The sequence below is a fragment of the Perissodus microlepis genome, chromosome 2 (genome assembly GCF_051167445.1).
Source record: "Perissodus microlepis isolate ML-2025 ecotype Zambia chromosome 2, ASM5116744v1, whole genome shotgun sequence".
Lineage (NCBI taxonomy): Eukaryota > Metazoa > Chordata > Actinopteri > Cichliformes > Cichlidae > Perissodus > Perissodus microlepis.
Window position 1 is genome coordinate 4244267 of NC_140462.1, and position 24043 is coordinate 4268309.

Here is a 24043-nt window from a genome sequence, read left to right on the forward strand (position 1 = left end):
CTGACATTGCACTCGGGAATGGCTTAAAGTCCAGATTGGTGTTCTACCAAAAAGCTAAACTCAGTACATGCATGACTCTTGTTAATGAGGTTTTGAATTCTTAGTTAATGTTAATGAAGGTTTAGATGGCAGGTGAGGTTCTGGATTCCTGCTTCATTGTATTATTCCTGTTCTGGCTCCAGGTGAAATAACCCCACTTAGTCCCGAGTGTATAAATAGTCCCGTCCTCCTCTTTGCCTAGGTTGTGTTGTCTGTTTTGTTTTCTGTGTGCAATCCCTCCGTGAGCTCTGCCTTGTGCCTTTTGGGTTCATTTACCTGTTAACTTGGTTTTCAGCTAATAAAGCTTGCTTTTAGTCAGATATTTAATGACTCCCACATCCTGCATACTATACACCACTATGATACAACCATGCTCAAAAAAACTGAGTGGAAGAGCAGCAAAAACAGAGTGCACAGGGGTTAGCACTGTTTTCTCAGGGAGAAGGCTCACGCTTTGAACTTGTCGAGGGACTTTCTGCTTGGCGTTTGCGTGTATGGATTTCCTCTGCATGGGAAGGTTTCCTCCAATAAGCTAAAGCAATAACTGTGTCTCTGGCTTAATCTTGTTACAATTTATCGTTGGTGTATTTTCTTTTGTATAAATTCTGCAGTGATAGACCCCCTATGATTATTGTTGGATAATTGGTTAGGAAAATCAATGTAGTGGCCAAAATTTCCAGCAAACTGGTATCAGTTACATCAATTTTACTTTATAGTTTGTACAGCACACAATAAGTAAAAACGGCACAACAACAGAAAAATAAACAAAATATTGTTAAGCTTTAAACATTTTTTTTTAAATAAAAACATATATCGATTATTTGTTGAATGCGTTTTGTGTGTTTACAGCAATGTGGATATGTCCATCTGTCTCTTGTCTATGGCACACATATAAATCATGTTATCTATAGAGAACAAGCTGTGACTGGCCACCTCTAAGCAATCACTGAGAACAAAGGTCAGCAGGACAGGTCTAGACAGACAAAACATTCCTATTCAACCGGTTACTATAACAGCAGCGAGTATAACCAGGGTCAGAGTCCACACACACACACACACACACACACACACACAGTCTCAATTAGCAGAGCAGCAGCCATTCCTCTGAATGCCAGCCTGTTTCTGTTTACACTGCACAGTGAGAAAGAGCCCTCAGGTGCCACACACACACACACACACACATGTGCAGGTTCATTAGCATGCTAATTGGAGGTGAGGACAGTGTGGTGTGGAGGTGGTACAGAGCAGCCCTAGTGTATTAATCACAGGCTCAGTAAGACCAGCTGACTCCCCAACCTGGTCTCTTGTGGGGTGCACAGAGACGCCCTTTCCAATGTCAGGATGCTGTGGGGGGTTGTGATGCTATTAGATCATCTGACGTGTAGCTCAGACAGACTATAAATCCTGCTTCAGTCTCCTCACGCAGCACCCTTGCCCCTTGCCCTGCCTCCTTCCACCCACTCGGCCCACCTCCTCCTCTCAGCTGAAGTCAGCCTCTTTGACTCCCTGGCCAGCTGGTAAAAGGAGCTTCAACACACAAGAAGCACTGTGTTCACACAGGTTCACTAAGGATACACAATGGGGTTTCTTTTTGGAAATCTTTACTTTGGGTCCAAAGATGCTACAACATTATTAATATTTTTGATATATTTGATTTTTGTCTTAGTCCACTAGTTGTTATTTTAGGATATTTTGTTGCTGCCATTTAAATATTTTGATTGTTTTTTAATCCTTGAAATTCTTCATAAGAAAACATTTATCACAATGCTACAGGTTGTGTTGCTTTTTTGTAATGGGGTTATAAAAATCTTTTTACTGAAATACGTAAAGAAATGTCTGTTTTATAAGTCTAGAGTTTACAAAGAAAACGTAAAGATGTTATTGCTTAAGGCGACTTGCAGGCAGTGCAGCTAGTTAGAAAAACAACTTACGTATCCGTTAGAGCAGACCTCCCCAAAGTGTGGGGCCCGCCCCCTAGGGGGGGCGCAGAGCCATTGCAGGGGGGGCGCGGCATGAAAAGGGAAAAAACAAAACAACGCTTGGACACTGCTAGCACGGGCGCCTACACAAACGCAAAGCAGGAGATGAAGCATCGCTGAATATGTTTCCAAACCAACTTCATTCTAAGCCAAAGACTAGAAAATCTGGTGAAGCATATCTTCCCTTTGGCTTCACCTGCACAAGTGCCGAGGTAGGTCTCCCTGCAGAATTGGTTTTCCCTGCGTCGAGAGCAGCGCTGGGCTCTCCAAATCACGGACAAACAGGATCCCACATTCTTGATTTTTAGTTCACAAACACTTCTTGTAATGACTAACTACTCCTGACATTTTGGAGATGTTAGCTCTTTATACAGTAAAGTTACATCGGGATACAAATAATATCAGGCTGATCCTGTCAGGATTTGTTCCCTCGGTTCAAATCACGGACAAACAGAATTATTACACAGGAAAAAAAGCAACTACATGTAAAATAATCACACCGTGACGCCTCTGCCTTTGTAAATAGAGGGACAGTAACTGCGTGTGTAAATGTAAGCGTGTAAAACCTGAAGATAGAGACAAAATACTGTTTATCTGACTATCTGCCATTCTGCAATTCATCTCCTGTAAACAATAACGTGGCGCACAGCGTGACGTGGAAAGAGGCACATACCTTTAACGTTGCGTGACGAACTCTGTATTCCTCGTCCACACATAAACCCAAAAAATGAGTTTTAAAAAATCTCCGTTTTCGGTGATTCCAAACGCCGTTTACATGTGGACGAAACAGCTGCGTTTTCAAAATCACCCGTGTACGTGCGGACGCAGCGTAAAAGAGTTAGTAGTTTATTTTCTTACTACCTGCAGATTACTTGTACTTGCTTAATTGTTTACTAAATGTTTGAGGTGTGAAATAAACCGCAATGGAGCAAAATATGGGTGTGTGTGGTTGGAGGATGTGTTTGTGTGTGTGTGTGTGGTGTGTGTGTGTGTGGGGGGGGGGGGATATTTTTCTTGTAAAACAAAGGGGGGGCTCAGCAAAAAAAGTTTGGGAACCACTGCGTTAGAGCAAGTACGTTAGCAAAAAGTGCTTTTTCAGCACAGGAACTTAATAACTTGGAGAAAAATATGAAACCTTAAGAATATGCAGGGCAAAGGTGGTTCCACTGTAATCATTAAAAAAAATATATATATATTTTTGTTTTTTTCCTTTGCTAAAACTAGCATCCTGCGCTAGTCTGAGTCTCACAGGGACTAGTGGGCAACCATTTGGCAACTCCATTCGAAGGGCAAAAATCAAATAGTTGGTGAGTGGTTCCTGCAATTACTCTCCAAGCTGTAGTGAAACTTGAAAAAGCACAACACTCTGTTTCTGTTTTTCATTCCACATTTCAGTTTCACTACTGCTTGACGGGAAATTTGCGAGTGTTTGCAGACAAGTCTTCCATGCAAAGTGCAAATAACCAAAGCAATTACAAAGAGGTCTTTGGCGCAGCAGAACGGTGACCAGTGACTGCCAGTAATCTCCTGCAACTAGCTCCAATAGTCACACGTTTCCCCAGAGACTGATGGTTGCTAGGAGATTTTCTTCATGACCTGTGTGACCGGTCTAGTGACCGTGTGAACTTATCTGATCAACTTCACTCTCTACAAACTGCCCAGTGGACCTTTTGATTCCATCCACTTGTGATTTTGTGTCTAGTGGGAACCTTTTTTTGTCATATAAATCATCATTGAGATAGACAGCTTTTTCCTTTAGGGAAGTCAACTTTCTTACTTGCAAAACTCAAGCTGGATCCTGACTGGGATCATTTTGAATTTAAACTGATACTTTTCAGAGAGATCAGTCCCACAGTCATGAAAAGTCTTGACTTTTGGCACTTGTGCCTCGTATTGTGCTTTTTGTCTTTTTCTGTGTTGCTTCTTAAATAATATCTTCATTTTTTGACTGTTTCTTTCTTAGCCTTGTGCATTCAGTAGTTTTAGGGCATTTTTAAGACCCACAGAAACTGACAATGCAAATGATGACAGGCAGTAAATGCTGTGTGTGGTTCATATTTAATGCTTGTCCAAATACAAATAAGCAATAAATTAAAAAAAATGAGGGACATCAAGCTCTTTTATACAATCTGTGTTCCTGCTGTGTTAAGCGGAGAGTAGATGGCACAGCTAGTTGGCCAATCCCTGATGACCCTGTGAGCAACAGGCTTCTGCGTCTATAACTTCATTTAGTGCCACCTCCCCTAAAAAGATCCAAAATGGAGCTCTGTGTTCACCAGTTAGTTGCTAACGTTGTCTGTCTGCCCTTTGGCTCTGTGTGGGCAGTGTACTTTAGGTTTATAAGAGCGCTTTGGCGGAAAAGAGCCCCCTCTCCCAAACACTGATGGGACTGAATCACAGCAGTATCTGTGGGCCATGATACCACGAAAGGGAGCTGAAACCAAGACACTAAAACACTCGACACATCTCACAACATATACATTTTTCTATTGTCAAAACAAAATAGGGATCATCTTTTAATACACTGCACTCACAGACTGAGTTGAATAAACTTTATTTTCACATAAGCATTACAGCTACGAGCCTCACAATAGCTGTGAATTTCAGGACGCTGTTAACTGTGCCAGGTCTTTAACAGATTAGGAGCCGATTTATGAATATGTTCAAAAATGGAATATGTTAGGCAGACGGTGAAACCCAGAGAGAGAGAGAGAGTAAGAGGCAATGTAGCAGCCAAAAGTAACCTGCTGTTACTGTAACAAGGGACCCTGATAACACGGTAATAACAGGCTAATCGTATTTGGGTTCAGAAACCACAACATGCTAATTCAATTAGCTTAATAAGCCCCTGTAGATAAAGGGCTTGTTTCAGCTGTTGTGATTGGCTCAAGGTTCCTGGGAGGTGGTCCTCTGGGGCAGTACATCTCAGCATCTGCCGCCACCAGTAGAGGGAGAACTTCCAGTATGCCAATATAATATACAGCCTATTTTTTATGCTGCTTATAAAAACACATAAAATCACACCCACACACACACACATATACTTTAAATTATATTTTAATGTGTATGATGTGCAGTTTTTTCCATGGAAACGCAGGCCTGGATCATATTTCATAGTTCAAGCTGCGATAAAAAGTTTTTTCCCCCTAAGTAGAGTTACATACACGCACATGTGATCCAAACAGCTTCAACCTAAAGATTGTGTGAAGAAACAAATTCTCAGCTCCCGCTTCTGTAAACTGCAACATCCTCTTAAAATTTCAACAATGAGGAAGAAGTTGCCCATCCCTCGGAACTTTCTTTATTGTTTGTCTTCACAAACAGGCAACACAATGCCGAACAAAACCGTTCTTAGTCTATTGTCCCGGTTCTGTGTCTCAGTTCACTGTGAGCGTCTGTCTCAGCGCCGGGCTCTTTGTGTGGAGATGCACAGAAAGCACGGCAGCATTGTCTCACTGGCTGAGGAGGAGAATGGAACTGTTACAGTGGAGAGAATTGGCAGCTGAGCCCGCCAGGAGATTCTCCACACAGCATTAGGGAGAGGGATCACGACACTCCACCGCCGTGCTGGCCCCGCTCTCTCTCTCTCTCTCACACACACACACACACACATATGTATATGTTTATACACACACACGGAGCACCCCAAAAACTAGATGCACGGCCTCGAACTCCCTCCCATTCCCTGTGAAATCTGCATTCTCTCTTAACCCTTTGTTTCTCAGCAGACGAGCTAATCTGTGTATGGGTGTTTGTGAGAGTCCCTTTGTTTGTGCTATGCACACACACACACACACACACACACACACACACACACACACATTAATCTGCAGGGCCACGAGCCAGCTGACACCAGCAGAATATAACACCAATCCCCGCAGACTCTCTCGTACACGCCTTCTTTTCCTTTTTTTTGCTTTCTCGTTCCTTTTCTTTCTCCCCTGGTTTTCCCACATGTACATGCTTGCATGTCAGTGTACGCAACATGCGGCTGTGCGCGTTTTCTGCCAGGCTATGGAAAGACCGGGTGGGGGGTGCATCTGATCGGCAGTACGTAGAGCAGATAAGAGAGGAGACAGTGTCAAATGAACAGAGGCAGCGTAGGCAAAGAGCGGCTGGTGTCTGGAGGCAGAGGAGTGCTGTAAACAACACAGCTTGTATTTAAAGGAGGATTTGTTCAGGAGCGGAGGGCACAGCTGGATCTGTACTGTACACAGCAAAAGAAGAGAAAACACACACTCGCACTCCCACTCGCTCTGTCACTGGGTCTGTTTCTCTCCTCGCACCGGCCCCGATCCCCTTCATCAAACGTCACAGCAATTTGAGAGATTAGACAGCGCGGATTAGACACCACAAGGCTGCCTCCTTTTTGAAGCATCGGATGCCTTTGTGCTCCATTCTTCCCGAGCCTTTCATTTCATAAGACGATATTATATCAAGTGGTGGTAAGACGCTCACACTCACAATAACAGCGTCTCAGTTGATTCATCGACTATAGGATATGAGTGAGTAATTATGTAAGAAGTAAACACATCTCACTGGCTGCTTTTTATTCCCTTCTCCCCACCTTGCACTGGCATACTTGTTTATTGGTTGGCCTTACTACACTTCCCTGCCTCTATTTCTTCTCTGATTAATAAGAGACACGCACACAAACTCATACACACACTCGAAGGCACGTGCTCTCAGCACCAGCTCCCTTCTCACCAACTTAGTGGCGCTATTAGTAATGATTGAACCCTATCCAGTGGATGTAATATATTAGCAGGGAGATTATTCTGACGTTAAAACATGTTCCCTGCGCTGACAGCATCATCAATCACTCTCACACTGCCTGCAGAAGACTCACACACTGGACATAATTGCTTCAGCATGTGGCTGGGAGGGGAGGAGAGGGGAAGGAAGGGTGTGTCGGGGGGGGGGGGGGCGTATGAGATTTAGTCGGAGTGTTTGTATTTGCATGAGCCACAGAAGCAAGTGCAAAAGCTAAGAATAATGGACGGCGCACTGCCTGAACGGACATGTTATGATCGAGATTAGTCTAAAATGAACTTTAATTTGAGTCATCGCTCCTGAAAATTGCCTCCAACAATTATTTCCCGCAATAAAATTGAATGTCTTTGTTACCGTTTTTTCCTCGAGTCCCGTTCAGGTGGACACAACTTCTCCTGTTTGATGTCTTAATACATTTCTGTACTTAAAGTGGCAAACCGCACAGCAGGCCGGCATATAATTATAATCAGTAAACTGCATTTAAACTCACTCGGGAGCAAAGCAGCGTGCCGTGAAGGCGACACTGTTGTAAAATGCAGTCAGAAGCTGATGCGACTAATTCGTTTCAGCAACAGTCGCTTTAGGTCAACTTTTTCTCCACCAGTTCCCGAGGGGAAAAATCCATCTGTTTAGCTGCTAATTCATCTAAAGCTTAAAGGAGAATGAAAAAACGATTCTGTGTGGGTTTGTCACATTTAATTGTTCTTGTTAACAAGTTTTCAAGTCTTCACCTTAAAAGGCAGATGTAACCTTCATGCTTTAGAACAGCTTTGTGAGGCCATAATGTCGTTTTGTGCTACTGGATCTTCATTCTTGATGCACACTGATGACGTGTGTGCAAAGTTATAATAGTGCAGCTAATTTCAAGTATTTTGGGGGGAATTTTAATCTGTGTTAGATGTTAAATCTGTATTTTTTTGGAGCCTATCCGAACTTCTAAGAAACGAGAGGTAGGGCACAGAAACATTCATGTTCATTTTGAAATGAACAGTGAACCTGGCATGCGTGTCTCAGGACTGGGGGTGGAAGCAGGAGCACCTGGAGAACACCCAACTCTGCACACTGAAGACATAAACTTCACATAGAAAGGCCCCAGCTGCTCAGACCCAGCAACTACTCCTTGCTGTGAGGAGATGGACTGTGCTGCTCGAGGTTTATTTTTTACTTTGTTAGCGTTGTGTGCGTGCGGTTATTATGTCTGTAATAGCTCAGAAAGTTTTACATGCATTCTGATAAAACTTTGTAGGAGTGCAGAGTGGGGTCAATCCATTAAAATTTAGCTGACATCCACCAAGGTCTTCAAGGCCAACTTAATGATTTATTGGTGAAAAAGAACAAAAGGCCTTAAAACTTGTGTGAGTATAATATAAAGATTTCAAATTCATGTTATATTTGACCTCTGACCTCTCCTTCAAGGTCAACAGATTGATGTTAGGCACTAAGTGCTAATAATGTTATACAGAGGTATTTGAAACTATACTTCTTACTGCCTTTGTTTGTACTGGCAACATATACAGCGAATGATATGTGGGGATTCAAATATCACCTCACCTCTGACGTCTTCTTCAAGGTCAAATAAGGTCAAATTTTCATAAAATGTCTTTTTTTCCTTTGAAACTTTGCTTAAAATGCGTTTGTATTGGCAAAACAAAGGAAATGATGCTGATATATATGATTTCTAAATAGTTCTAATCATAGTTTGAATCCAAATCTCGAAGCACATTTCACCTTTGACCTCGTTTTACATTTCACATCTTTCTTTCAAGTTGACCCTAAAATGTGTTGCATCTTTAATAATATTTGTTCAGTCAAACATCTGTCATGCCACCCTTATTTGATTTTTAATCCACTCTTAAAGTATTTTAAAAAGAACAAAGAAAAAAATTATGAATATATGCTTAAAAGTAACTACTGCCCAGAGGGTGAGCACCGTGGCGGAGGTTTGTACTTTTGGAGTGCTTCTTGTTTGAAAACAAAACTACAATTCCCAAATGCAGTCGCAATTATGATCACAGATAATAATAAGAACGGAGAATAAAATATTTCACAGTGTATATAACAGGAATGAAGTGTGCAGTTATTCAGAATTCTGAATGAAACTGAATCTTCACATAATTGTGTTGGTTTTCTTTTTTTAATGGAGAGCATTTGATCTGATGGGTATTTAAAAAACAAATATTAGGAAAGGCTGGATAAACTCCACTGAATATATGATTCCTTAAATATATCCTTAATGTAATAAAATGCAGTACAATTATTTAATTATGTTATTGTAAAGTAATTGCATGTACAGAAACTGTGCAGGAGCTAGATTCATTTTTAAAGTGACAGCACACTGTGATGTACTCGGGTTTACGATGTCTTGTGATATTTCTTTATATTTCCAGCTCCTTCTGTGGGTGACTTTGGTCAGAAGGATAGAAAATCTTTGGCTTTCTCTGATCTCATCTCTGTTTCCCACCCTGCTGTTTAGCTTTGCTCTCACCTGCGCATGACATTACTTTTTCATCACTAACCCTGCAGTATTTGCATGCTGCTCACAGGAAGGTGTAGATGTAGAACTACACCGCATCTTGTGGAGCCCACCTTTATATTTCAGTTATCTGATATAAACCTTGCCATTCTCCGTCTGCCTTTTCTTCTCCTTCTCTTTCCTTTCTTTCCTCTTTCTCTTCTTCGTCCTATTCACTCTCTCGCCCTGTCTCTCCATCCCTTTTCCTTTCTCTCTTTCTGTAATGTGATCCAGTGATTAGTATTCTGCTCAGGCGTTAGGATGGAAAGCAGAGTGGTTGCCGAGAGGTGCGCTGAATCACATCACTCATATTCCTTTACGTGTGTGTGTGTGTGTGTGTGCATGTGTAAAAGAGAGAGAACCAAATCAATCTTATGTCATTGACCGGCCACTAAGTGTTGTGCGTGCAAGCGACACTGCATTCCTTAAACACACATTTACCACCTAACTGAGCTGCTGCACTGCCATTTGTCAGTTTTGCCCTGCATGGTGTGTATATGTGTGTGTGTTTGTGTGTGCATGTGTTGTTCTCACACATGATAGGGTCTGCTGCACCTGAGCGCTGCTGGCTGGTAAATGCAGATAACCCTTTTTACTTGTTAAATGTAAAGCGGGTATTCCACAGATGAAATGTATTCCTTCCTTTTGCTCACAAAAATCTAGGAAGTTATATTTATGCATCGCTTATGAGCCATATATCTACAGGTGCAGGCTGCTAAGCAGTAAAAGGTCATCTGGACAGGAATTTAGTTTGAATTTATTGCAAAGAAATATAAATAAGGCTTGATAGTATTTTTTTATTATGAGGGTTAATATGCTGTAATATACAAAGATTAGAAGTGAAATGTTTTATTGCCTAGAACACAACAGTTGGAAATACAAATGGGCCGAGTTGAGTCGGCATAAACCTCCAGACAGGGCAGCTGCAAATTCTCTGAATGTCCAAGGAGTCATATTTTATTTTTATTTTTGTTTATGTATACAATGTGCAAAATGTTTTGCCACCTAAATGTTCTTTATCTCTCTCTCTCTCTCTCTCTCTCTCTCTCTCTCTCTCTCTCTCTCTCTCTCGCTATATATATATATATATATATATATATATATATATATATATATATATATATATATATATAGAGAGAGAGAGAGAGAGAGAGAGAGAGAGAGAGAGAGAGAGATGGATAGATAGACATATGGATTATATCTATATATCAATATATGGATTGTTATAGTAAATATAACAATGATAACAATGTAATCATAATAATTAATGATCATTTCTCTTATATGAGAATCAGCCACGTAGGCAGCTAATGCATGAGAGCTGCTCTTGTAATGTACAAGCTAAAGCTACTCGTGGATTTTTATTTGTTTTGTTTTGTTTTTAAGACAGAGAGTCGTGTCTTCTTACCTTCTACTTATTATTATTACCTTTTACTGTTGCTGTGTGGTGTTTTGGAGCCTTGTCAGACTTGTATTTATTAAAATGTGCTTTATAAATCAATTGGATTGAGCAGGTGTAAAGTCTAATAATGATCAGTGGTGGGGTCCATACGCAAAAAAAGATGTATTACACATTAGTTGTTACTGTTCTTAAAGGTAAAGCAGTACGCTACTTGCTCACCAAAGAAAGTTACACTATTACTATTACTTTCACACTACCCCATTAAAATGCCTCTACAGTTCCACACACCAACAGAAATCCTGATAAGGACATTCTTTTAGTTTTTATGAATAAACCAAAAACTAACAGCACAAAGCAAAGTTGAAAACCAGCCCAAAGCTACTTCAAAGTGATGTAATATAAGAAACATGTACAAATAGAAACAGAGGCTACAAGACTGACTGCTCATCAGTCCCTTTGTTACTTGTTAAAGTTCAGATTCTGGCCGTGAGGCTGTGGTCAGGATTCACTCAGTTTTAACGTCATTCTGGGTTTTTGGCTAGCTTAGTGTTAGCATGGTGTTAGTGCAGATACTTGCAAAGAGCCAAATTGTGTTAGCAATAAATGCAGTTGTTTCTTTCCTGGATGCCGTTTGCATTTCACCATTATGCTTGTTGTTGCAAAAAAAATAAATAAATAAACATAATGTCCATATCGCCACCCCTCAAAAATCGCGCCATCATTTTCTTTCCCTGGTACACAAACTGAAATTATTGTAGCTTGAGTCTCCAGGAAGAAAAAAACATGTCTGTTTGCTTTTTTTCCTTTTGTTTGTTCACCGTTTGTAGAACCTTGTAATACAAGTAACAACATAACTGTAACTGTAACAGTAATTCAGTAAACTAAATACTGATTCACCACAAATATAGCTTAAGCCCCGCTAGAGGTAGCTAGCTTAGCAACTTAGTATGGTTTAGTAAATTTATATCAGAAATCAAATACAAAATCACAAAAATAGTCATTTCAGTGTTTGTTTGTTCACAAACCTCTTCAGCTGTTACACAAATTAATGGTGTATTTCTGTCTCCACTGAGATACAGACACTCATTATGTTTAGCAACTAGCGTACGCAGGCTAACACCTAAGGTTAGGAAATATTCTATGTGGTACTATAACGAAGCTAGCCAACTCAGGTTACATGGTTAGAATATAAAAGAAAACGTTTTAATTTGTTAGCTAATGCTCTAACTCCTGATCAGTTCTCAGCAGTGCAACAGAAAGTCCAATCTCACCCAAATATGAAATGGCTATGATGTCTTCACACTGACTTTGACTGGCCAACAAAATTCTCCTCATCTCAGGGAGATCCGTCCTACTCAATTCAACGTCCACCACATTTGTTAACATGTTGGAGATCTTACATGTGTTTATTCATTTATACATAATGACCATGCCTTTGTAATCCCAACCAAGTGGCTCTGGTGCTTAAACCAAACCAAAGCATGAAAAAGGTAAAAAAGTGCTTTCCTAAAATCTAAAAAGAGAAGGCAAACTTGAGTCTCCTTACTTAGAGCCATCTTTCAGTAAAGCCAGCACAAATCTTCCCTCCACTTTTAAATAGAGGCTCTCTGGTTTCTGGAATAGCTGGAGCCTCACCACCACATAATGCATTCGTAAGAGTTTGTGGTCATTTCAGAGATCAAGCTGGCGAGGACAGGTTTTTCCCTTCCAGTTCTAGAAACTCTGGTTAAAAGACCACTAGCCTGTACAGCTTCACTTACAGCTGAAGCCATGATTGTCACTACAGCATAGCAAAGTTATTCATATCAACAGAATTTTGATTGGCTGGAGGAGTATAGCCCCAGCCAGTAGGAGTCAGGGTCATGGATGCAAATTTAATGAAGGCTAATAACTCCAAAAAAGAAGAAGAGAGAGAGGACAGAGGGGAATCTAGACTGTGAAGAAAAAATGTATCCAAGCCTTGGTGAGTTACATTTTTTTGTAATTGAGTCAGTATTTCTCCTTCGTATTTCACGAATGCAATCCAAAGCAAAATTGTCAGCATGCGTGCACAAACCATGTTTTTCCTAATTTTATTAGATCATTTTATAAAACACAGTCCCGCTCATCTAGAACCATTACAATCCTTTTCAAGCACATTTATCATTTCTAATGCTTTGTTTTAGTAAAAACACATATTTTCCCTAAATCTGAAATGTCTCTTATGTGATTATATTTGCTGACATTCAATGGACCATAGCAGAATTTGGATAACATTTCCCGACAGCCTCTTCCATAATGATAGCGCAGCCAAACTCTACTTTGTGTGAACAAAAGGAGAAATTTCATCACCGTATGAATTTGCAAAAATGCCACCACACTGTGAAGATATTAGCATAACAGGTATTAGAAATGCTAATATGTGTGCAAATCACGAAAACGTATAGAGAGATGCTGTGCACAGGTACACAGAGGGATAAACCTGAAAGTGTGTGGCGTGTGTGTGCGTTTGAATGATGGGGGGTGTGAGGGCAGGGAGGTGAAAGAGGAAGACGGTGTGTGTGTGTGCATGCATTAAAACAGAGGATTTTCTTGTCAGAGTAGCAGGGTTGGGGATTAGTTTAGGATCTGACTGAGACATAGGAAAAGGAGGGCTGATGACTTTAGCCACATAAAGAGATGACTGGGCAAATATGAGCATGTGCATCAATATCAGCAGTGAACATATTATAGCTACACCCAGCAGGGAGAGAGAAAAAAACATCCAGCAGATAACTGTGAAGATTTTATTTGTTTATGCACGACTGCAGGGAAGGAAATTAATATTGGTGTATTGAAACTGTTCCTATGGAAGATCTTTATGCTTCCCCAATCCGCAGATTCATATGCCAGAATAGATGCAAGTGACACACACACACCCTGGTGAAAGACAGGCACTAAAATAACCTCTGTTCCAGCTGGTGGACTGCTGAGGCCCCTGCTGGGCTGTTTTAATGGGGAAAATTAGCCAAGCAGAAAGGTGGATCCTGTTTGTTATGCTCCACTGTCCCCCCCCCTTCCACGCAGTCGGCCAAGGAGGCATCCTCTGTTGTCCTCTCTCTCTGTGTATCTGCGAGCTCTCTTGACACTGTGTATCTCCACCAGCTGCTGCTGCCTCCGTGCATCCCTCTCCTCCAGGCTCCACACTCTGCCAGGCACAGATACATGCAGGACATTTACGCGAGCACCGAAAGACACGCACGCGCGCTCACACAACAGTGGAAGCCCAGTCTGCATCTGGGATCTAAAAATCACAAAACCTGCCAAGGGATTAATCCTTTAATATTTTATAATTTTATATACATTAACCCGCTCCTGCACGCGTGCTCACCAGCAACGATCCCTCTCACAGGAAAACGCAGAGGGGAGAACGCTGTGAGGAGGGAAAAAAGACGAAAACGTGCAAACAAATGAGACGTTTGCATGATATGGGAGTCAGACTGAACAGGGCGAGACTGAGCGAAAAGAGAGAGAAGTGAGAGAGTAAAGGATGAGTGGAGGATATGCAGAGGGCTGAAAAGCTTCTTTGTTCTGGATGCCCTTGAGACAGCTGACATTGCCACAATAAGACCTTCATTCAGAGGGAAGGAGCCGTCAGCAAGCGTCAGCAAGGAAAGAGCAAGAGTCGGATTTAGTACTTTTGGCATACTGATATGTTTATAGTATGCAGAGGTGATGCCACGTTGGGTTTGTTTTTGTAAAAGGCAAATTCTCACGTTTCATCAGCATTCACATTAACTAGCAGTCGCTTCCTACTACGTGAGTTTAAAACCACCATTTCTACCTTTCCCCAACTCATCCACATCAACCAGAGAGATCCAACTGGGCCGGAAGCACAAAGGAAAGATTAGCAAACTTACAGAGCCTTTATGATACATAGGATACAGAATTTTTATGTCTTTCCAGACTACTGCTGAGAAATGATGGCATAAAAGCTTGTAATACCCAACTAAACCTAGAAACTGCCAAAGTGACTTGTGGTGGGTATAGGGTAGGCCAAGATGGCATCCGCCACTGCTGTTAGGGACACACTTGCCCACATCCAATCTGTTTACCTAGATCTGTTACGAAAGCCTTCCCAAACTCACACTTTGCCAAGTTTGAGGTGAAAGAGCTACAAAAGTAAGCACAGTTGCTAGAGTGGCAATAGATATATCCAGGTACAAATTGCAGGATGGAAGGTCACTCAAGACAGTGTTCATAAGCTGGTAAAAAATGGCTGTTGGATTACATATCCCAAATGCCATCACAGTGTATTGTAAATTTTGACAGTTTGCTGTGGCTTTTTATGACAGTGGGATCATCATGTTGTGATGTGACTTGTGATTGATGGTCAAATCTGTGCTGCCATTCAATCATTCGTTGGTCAAAGCTATGACCTGCATGACCATGAAATAATCTGCAGCAGAGTTTGGCTGTAAGTCACAGCTAGATGCTAAATCATCACAAGTTTCTGGTTGGGCAAAACATTTTGATTCTGATCGAAGGGCCTTTACACTTACAGAGAAGGAGGATAGGAACAGTGTGATCATTTAGAGGCTCACCTGCCATGCAAACACACCCAGAGTTGTTGCATGTGTTAGGAGCCAGCTTACAGCATCTAGCACTTTCTATCTGAGCGCGACTTAAGAATGCAAAAGTGTTTTGGGGGGTTTCCAATCAGAAGAAAGCTGGTTTAAAGATACAGCATGTAAAACCGTTGGACATGACTAAATTGCAGATTGCAGTCAACTAAATTCTGGTTTCTTACCTCGCCCACATCAAGTGTATAATCTTAACAACTCCGGCTATCATTTATTTGTAGTGAGGGTAGGCTGTCAGTCTGATGTTTACCTCAGATGGTGTCCATGTCTGTTTATTCTTTGTGAAAGGAACACGTTGATAAGTCTGTGAAGTTCACTTGTGTCCGGTGACAGTGATACTGAGGTGAGTCATTGAGGATATCCTGAACTTTCCTCTCAGTAAGCGTTCCTGTTTTTGTTAGCTGCTAATAGCCTCTGCTAGCTGTTGTTAGCCTCTGCTAGCTACCGTTACCGCTCCTATGTTTTTTAATGGATTGATTCTAAGTTTATGAACATCAACATAAATTTGTTGGAATACGCAGTGACATACTAAACTATGTATATTTATGATTACAACATTCTTTTTTTCTATTAAATAACCTCAAAAAATGGCTGACTGGAGCTTTAAAGAGAAAAGCGTGCTAACGGCTAAAGACAGAGGCTGAACTGTGTCACTGTTTTTGAACTGGGAATTATGCAAAGTAACTCTATTCAATGGATAGAATAAATATTATTATTATTATTATTATTCCCCAGAAGGGATAGAGTATGTAATCAGTTCTGTTTGTTTGTCTATGTATTTCTTTGCAGTTTAGCATTCACAGTTTTCAAGATATCATTTTTAGATTTTGTCTGATGGTAGATACCAAAATCAGCTCAAGCTGATTTAATTTTCTTAGAAATCCCATAATTTCTTACGGATGGCCTGCAAACTTCACAACAATAAACTAGGCCTTGTGGAACATGTGTACCTAGGTTGGAAAAACATTTGACCTTGACCTTCATTGTTAGCGTCCAAAGTCAAAGTTAACCTTGAAAGAAAATTTCAAGAAACCAAATATGAAAGGGCACGGACAGTGCTGCACAACACACTTTTTTTCAGTATGATTCATTAGAATGTCACAATGATGCCATAACTTCACAAACTCACACACTGCATGAATATATCTTAAAACCTCACGTTTTTATAGCTTTTAGAAGCCAAAGATTTCAGCCAATTCTTCTCCAATCATATCTGTAAAGAAGATGATAAATATACCATTTTAGTATGCGATGCTTCAAGGTCATAGGTTAAAGGTCAGGGTAGCATGAATTAGGAAAAAGCTTTAGTCTCCTTTGGGTTAACCCTAACCCTCCAACATTGTGTGACTTTGTTACAAAATTCACAAATCTCCCCAAAAATGGTGCCAAAAAACAAACGAAAAAACAAAACAGCTGCAATCAAACTGGATTTTTCTTCAAGTTTTGAGTATTTTCTCTACACTTAACCCCACTTGCAGAAATACAGAGGGAGGTTAGCAAGTTTAAATTTATGTTTTCATTATCAACAGCATCACTGAGCCGCTTCTGGTTTTTACTGCGGTTCTGTCCAGCTCCTTACTTGCTGCCCGACTTGGTCACATCCTGTATCCCATGCACACTAACAAACCTCACACACAAACACACTTTCGAAATCTGAGAGTGTGTTAGGCCTCTCTTCCTCCTCACCCAAAGTTCCTGGCCCCAGGGGGTGGAGGGTCTCTACACCGGTCTTACACATCCAACTCAAACACACACACACACACTGGCAGCAGACCACATCAGAGGGGGTCCATTCCTCCCCGAGTCCACAGGTCTCTGGATAAACATATTATTCTGGATTAAATGTTTCCCATATTTGTTATTCTTCCCTTCGAGACTCCAGGTGGAATTGGTATGAAACCAAAAATCATATGTACATTCCTTTGAAGGAAAGAGCTGGTGCCGAGGGGGAATGCTCGGAACCGGGATCGAGAATTCCCTTTCGGAGTAAGAACTTGTAACAACATTTGTGCAGATTTTTCGATTGCCCCACATTCTTCGTTACACATCTAACAAAGGCTCCGCTGTGTTGTCCACAAGTGGTCTTTTCCCCTTTCAAACTCATGCTGCACTGCTACACAGCCATCTCTACAAATCCAGGAAGTGTGTGTGTGTGTGTGTGTGTGTGTGTGTGTGTGTGTGTGTGTGTGTGTGTGTGTGTGTGTGTGTGTGTGTGTGTGTGTGCTCCGTGGAGGTCCACTGCTGGCTCTGAATCAGATCAAATTGGTTCAAGAGGCGCTGACCCTCGCAGGGATGCTGCAGTATGTGGGTATAATTTACTCTCGTGCAGTTTGAGCAGCGATAGAAGGTGACAGCCGAGCAGCAGCTTCAGCCTCTGCAAGGCCTAAATGTAAGACTTTAGATGCAGGAGCTGATCACCGAGTCCTGTTCAATTATTATGTTCAGATTACTTCCAGAGCCTCTTGCCCTATCAGAGCCCAGGTTATAGCCTTGGGCGAGCCAGTAGGAGAGGTGATGATGTGGAGTGGGAGATCACAGTCTTCCCACTTTATGGCCCCTGTGGCAATGGTAATAGTATCTGAGCCGTAATGATGGACTGATGGATGGACACACATGTTGCGCCATCTTCTTCAATTTTCAGTAGCTGCGAGAAAGCCTTTCAATTAGTAAAAGAAAGACGTGTTCCATGTTCGGATATTAGCAGTCAGCAGCCCATCCTGCGCAATCTGATGCTCTTGAACGATCTCCATCGTCGGCCTCCTGCATGCTAATTCCACTGTGGGCCAAAGCAGGGACACACAATAGCAGAGAAATCTATAAACCCAAAAAGACAGCGTGTTTGTTTCTCCCCAACGTGTTTATTTTCGCAAACTGCGTCGCCCCCAACTCGGGACGTGTGTTGTCGACAGAGTGTTCTTGCTTCAATGTGTTTGATGTCTCTCTTGCTCTCTCTCTGTCTCACTCTCATAGGCCCTGGAGACACCGTTGCTCATGCATAATCACCGTATGCGTCTTTCTGATGTGCCTCTGTGTGCCGCTGGTGGAGGTTAATGCGCAGAGCTGCACATGCAGAAAACACACTCCCAAATTAGAGACGAGCAAAAAAAACCCCAAAAAGCACAACTTTGCATTTCCGACGAACAGCGAAGAACGAGGTGAACAGAGGCAGAGGGGAGTTTTGCGTCGTTTATTGAGGTGATGTAAGTACCAGGACAGCTCTCCGGGCTTGTGTGTCATTTAGCATTCCGCTGTGATAAACAACTGGATTGATTATGATGGTTTAAACACAGCATACACTGTGCTTTGCTTAATAAAACCATCTACCGCCGTAATTCATCATCCTTACCGTTACACTGAGCTGGGAAATCAGGGGGAGGTGACGGGATCTGAGGGAGGAAAGCAACGCTCACGTAGAGGGGGCAAAGAGGTCATGAGGTGTGTGTGTGTGTGTGTGTGTGCGTGTGTGTGTGCGTGTGTGTGTGTGTGTGTGATGGCAGCATCACCAGTCCTCCAGGGCTCAGCAGGCTAATTAATAATGAATCCCAGAGAGTCTGTGTTTGAAATGCAGATGTGCAACTGCCGGCTCCGCCTGCTCCTTCAGAGGGACCTGTGTGTGTGTGTGTGTGTGTGTGTGTGTGTGTGTGTGTGTGTGTGTGTGTGTGTGTGTGTGTGGCTTTGTAGGCCACAGGGGAAAGTATGTTATGCTGGCTGGTTGTTTAGCTGTGGCAGAGAACTTGCTCATATTCTACATAAAATTCAGCAGGGCCATTTATACGCAGACTGCGTTTGACTTTTGAGGGTGATTTGAAGGAAAACTCGGCACGAGGAAAGGTAGATCTTTAGTGGATAAGTTCTCACCCTTCTCTTCTGCTCCGGAGTCCTTTTCTCCAGCTCGTTGGTGCTATCAAAGGCCTCAGAAACACCCCCAACTCCACCTCCCCAAGCTCTCGGCTCTCAATGCAGAAGAGGAGCAGAAGAAGGGCATGTGGACGAGGAGCTGGAGAGGGTCTGAAGAGCATACATCACATTTCTATAGACTCTTACTCTTCTTCATGGGTCTCTTTTAAAGATATTCTGTGTTTATGTTCACGTGTGTGTCTGTGTGAACAGTTTGAAGTTTAACATATGCTAATGTTATGTAGATCTTTTTCTCTTTTTTTACCAGCTGTGGTGCCTTCACTGACCCAGGAACAATATTCTAGCCTCTTCTGCAAACAGCACCTGTAACACACACACACACACACAGACACACACACAGAGCAGTGAATAATCTCTTTGACAAACATTGCCTTTGTTTGACAGAAGGCAAGAGGGACAAACAGTTTCCATTTTGTTCGGGCGTTTCAAATCCTTGCAGATAGAGAAAAAAATAAATAAATAACAATAATAATAATATTCCAACAGTTGCTTTTGCAGAGAGTGTTTGTTCTCGGAGTGTAAAGACTGAAGACGTTTCGGGGAGCTGAAAGACTCCCTGACCCCGGGCCTGTGTGTGTTGTTTTGACTGAATTCATTTTCTAATTAACTACAAACCCAAAAACAATTTTTACGCTGGGATTCGCATCATAGTTGGAATACTAATATCCACACCTTAGACATTTTATTCAAAGTCTTTGCTGGACTCTGTGTCCTTCTGAATCCTCCAGGAAAATTAAATGACTTCATTTTAGAGGGACTTCTGCAATTTAAACATTTTGATTGCATATTTCTGTATTTTACTTTACTCATTACTTTAAAAATGATATAGTCATGATGCTTGATTAATTGTGTATTGATTCTTTTTCATTTTGTATTTTTAGGACATCTGTTTATGTGGGGAAAACAATATAAATAATAATAATAACAACAAGAAAAACAGACAAAATAACTATTAACCTGATCCCCATAGCCTGAGACTGCTAAATAGATTCATTGAACCTATCTGCGTGATTTTTTTTCCACTGCTTTTTAAATTTAAATTAAGATCTCCCTCCCCAAATCTGTTCACTACACTTTTCCTTCACAGATTAAATAAATGTTAAAGGTCACAGGAAGCAGGAAAGGTCTTGTTAATCTCTGTTTGAGGGGGGAAATTTCCAAAATAAAAGCAACATTTTGTAAAAATTTGTTTGTAATGAATGACACGTTTTGTGTTGCTGCAGTGCTAAAGCTCTGATCACCAGTGCCCATGTTAGACGTTATCTACCCCCCCCCCCCCCCCCCCATAAATAACATTTTCCGGTGGAAAATCTGAAAATGGGATAACCTTCAGATAGATTTGCTTCCACAAAAGTCTCGACAGACTTCATTCTAAACCTGTTGAAGACCTTCTCTATGCCATGATGCGCAGATGTCTGACTCTCACCCCCCCCCCCCCCACACACACACACACACACACACACACAGTGAGACAAACTGCCTCTTGAACACTGCAGACCAAACAAACGCACCGGGCCTCATGCATTATGAATGTACATTTACACCGGCGTGCTCTCATGGGGATGAGTTTTAGCTCCACGTCGGCTACACTCACTCACTGGCGTGTCCGATGTGTGTGTGTGTGTGTGTGTGTGTGTGTGTGTGTGTGTGTGTGTGTGTGTGTGTGTGTGTGTAAAACCTCTGCTGGACACAAACACAGAGGCAACAGTGGAGTCTGTGACTGACAGCTCCGTGTCAAAACCAGCGCTTTAAAAAAAAAAAGAAAAATAATTTTTAAAAGACGTTTTAGTTTCGGGTGTGTTTCTGTAAAAGACGACCCCCCCCCCCCTCACAAACACACACACACTCCCCTCCGGTGTCACTATCCTTTATTAGCGACGTCACGGGTTAATGGGGATATCGATTTTACTGTCCGGGAGCTTGTAAAGTGTGCGCGGCGGGTGTCAGGGATGAGAGCACAAGCACAAGTTTAGACTCAGAGGTGACATGGATGGATCGAGATTCCTTTAAAAGAAGCCAAACCAAAGAAACTACAACAATAATAATTATAATAATAATAATAAAAATGTGCTTATGAAAAATAAACTACAAGAACCTCATAAATACAAATTAATAAAAGTGTTTTAATCCCCCTTCTTATTTTGATAGGAAAGTCGGGAAATAACGTTTATGTCATGCACGCTTCTAACACCGAGGAGCAGAGATTTAAGCTTCGTGGGGAAAGTTTGCAAAGGTCACGACACCAAGTGGCAGGTCCGCCCCGAGGCCCAGAGCTGTCTCCACAGCAGACTGAGTCTGATTTATAGAAAAGCTACAGCATTAATGTTGTGACCTGAACGGCCAAGATCGAGGCAAAAAAATAAATAAATAAAACAATATAAAATACTTCACGACTATCAGCTGCAGTTCTAACCTTGCATATGAAACGCAACTCAACTGTCATTTTTTAAATAATATTTTTTTCGGGGAAAAGCTTCCAAACTATAACAATAAAACTGAAGCACTTGTTAATTATTATAACAGGAAAAAATGTAACAATGCCCTTAAAGTTAGAAACATCATAGAGCCAAGACTCAGACTCTCCAAAGGAAATCTGTCATGTTGTCTCTCTCTGCTCTGTTCTGCGGCATATATATAATTAAAGTGACCTCACATGAGATATTAATCAGCAGTGCTGAACACAAATGTTGCGCTCGCGAGTGCATGTTTCAAACTTGCAATCAATACGCGGTTTATTAGAGACCTTAATAAACATGACGGTGGATATGACACTCTACTCGCATTCGGTTTTGAGTGAATCTGTTTCTTTTTTTAGTGTAAATAGAAGCATTTATTTACAGGCCCACGCGTGCCACGCGAGGAAGGAAGGGCACTGCTTTTCTTTTCCTTTTTCCTGAAAACTGAATCCATTTTTGTTTTCTTGTTTACCTTATAATTTTATTTTAGTCTGCCTAAATGAAGTCGTGAAACAAATCTATTTATTTCCTTCTCTGCTTATACAGTAAACAGCCCGAGTCAGAAGATAATCACTGGTTAAGACTCGCTTACAGCCGCCAGGCAAACACAAACAAGCCGCTGAACAAACGCACCACGAAGCAACACTAACACACAAAGACACACACATAAAATAAAAATAAAATGAAGAAATGATAAGTCAGTTAGTTGGAGTTATTTAGCACTAGTGCGCACTGGTTTAAGATAGAGTCTGCAGTGTTAGTGCGTGGTGTAAGTGTAGCAGGGCTGGCTCGGGTTATCTGTGAATGGGCTCTTTATTGGAGGCGCGGAGCGGGGATTTGCCTTTTATTCGCCTCGCTATGGAAACGCGCTCGACGGCAGAAAAATGTTGACGCGAATAAAAGGAATCGGCACAAGGAGCAGTTTCTAGAGAAGCATCTGTTACACTTAGAAACTTAGACTATCGAGAGCAATACAGCCCCCTCTCAAAGTCCCTCTCCTGTCTGCTTTATGCACCACAAAAAAACCCGCAGACTTTATCTTTGTAAAGACCCGAAAATGAAAAAGAAAGAGAAAAAAATGTTTTTTAAATTCAAATTTAGTTCGAGTAAATCTGAATTTAAAATCTTAAATTTTGTTCAATTTTTCATCTTACATATAATTAATTAATTGTTTTTTCTTTTCCAGGAAGATCCTTTTTTATTTTTTTTGAAATGGAGACCCCCATCCTCCAAAATCAATTCACGGTGCGTGTCATTTAATATGACACGTATGAAACTGCGGGAGTCTGCTACTGAAAGCCGCTGCTAACGCTGCGCAATAACTTTATATTTTGCATTTAATTCTCTCCCCCCCACCTCCAGTCCCATAACAGCTCCAAACGAAGCAACCCAATTCAGCAAACTAGGCCACTGGAACAACACTGCCATTCACATCAAATATTCACCCACTTTCACCCAACTTCCACAGACGCAGACACATAAGGAATTTACACGTAAGGCCGCTGCAGAATGAGAATAAAGACACGAAAAAACGTATCTGATTAATTATCCTTCCATCCACAGGCGAATCTACTGCACCATGTAAGAGTTAAGAGCGCAAACATCCTGCCATCCTCACAGCTAACTGCCCGTCTGTCACCCCCACCCCACCACGGTTACCCTCCAGCACATCCCTGTCCGAAGTTCTATAGCCCACGGTCAGCTCACCTTGCTCCGGCCTCCTCTGTCTTCCACCAGCAGCGTGTAGCTCGGCTATACTCGGCGCTCTTTAATGACTTTCTGGTGGCTGCAGCCTTCTTTTATTTCTTCTAAATGTATGAAAATGTATGCAAATTTAAATCAAGCTTAACCTGGGAGCTCGAGCAATATATTTAATGGAATTTCAGACCAATAAGGAGATTGCGACGCAGTCTTCTAATGGCAAATATAATTACGCCGCTAAGTTAGCTCGCTGATTTGCAGATCTTTTTTTTCCCCAACTCCGAGAAGACCTGATGAGATTCTTAAATACTGGGAGTGATAAGTGTCTACTGGCTGTGCTCGCGTTCATCTCTTTGAACGTGTGTAACATGGAGACGTTTTTCTTCTGGGAAAATGTGTCAGGTGAGCAGATGTGGATTTTGGGCTCTTGTAGAAATATAATTTCATATCTCTATGTGTTTTATAAATATTCCAGTTTTGGAGAGAAAGACGACAAGAGTAAAGTCAAACATGTGTGTTATATTTTCACAAGCAAAATAGCTCGGGGTTATGGATAGCCCGTGCGTAAAGCAATTTTGCCTGAAACACTCTCTCCAGACGTGTCATTCTACAAACACCTGAGGAAATATTCTCTAAGTTAATAATTAGCAGTGAGAACTGCT

At 41.5% G+C, this 24043-nt stretch overlaps 1 long non-coding RNA gene across 1 annotated transcript; it reads right to left on the minus strand.

Moving 5' to 3' along the window:
• Window positions 1–10484: 10484 nt before the first annotated feature.
• LOC146392076 (uncharacterized) lies at window positions 10485–23747 on the minus strand. Its single transcript, XR_014801456.1, has 4 exons — window positions 23388–23747; window positions 19469–19527; window positions 19165–19314; window positions 10485–13871 (listed from the first exon to the last, which is right to left on the minus strand). It is a non-coding gene; the product is annotated as an uncharacterized LOC146392076 (long non-coding RNA).
• Window positions 23748–24043: the final 296 nt, after the last annotated feature.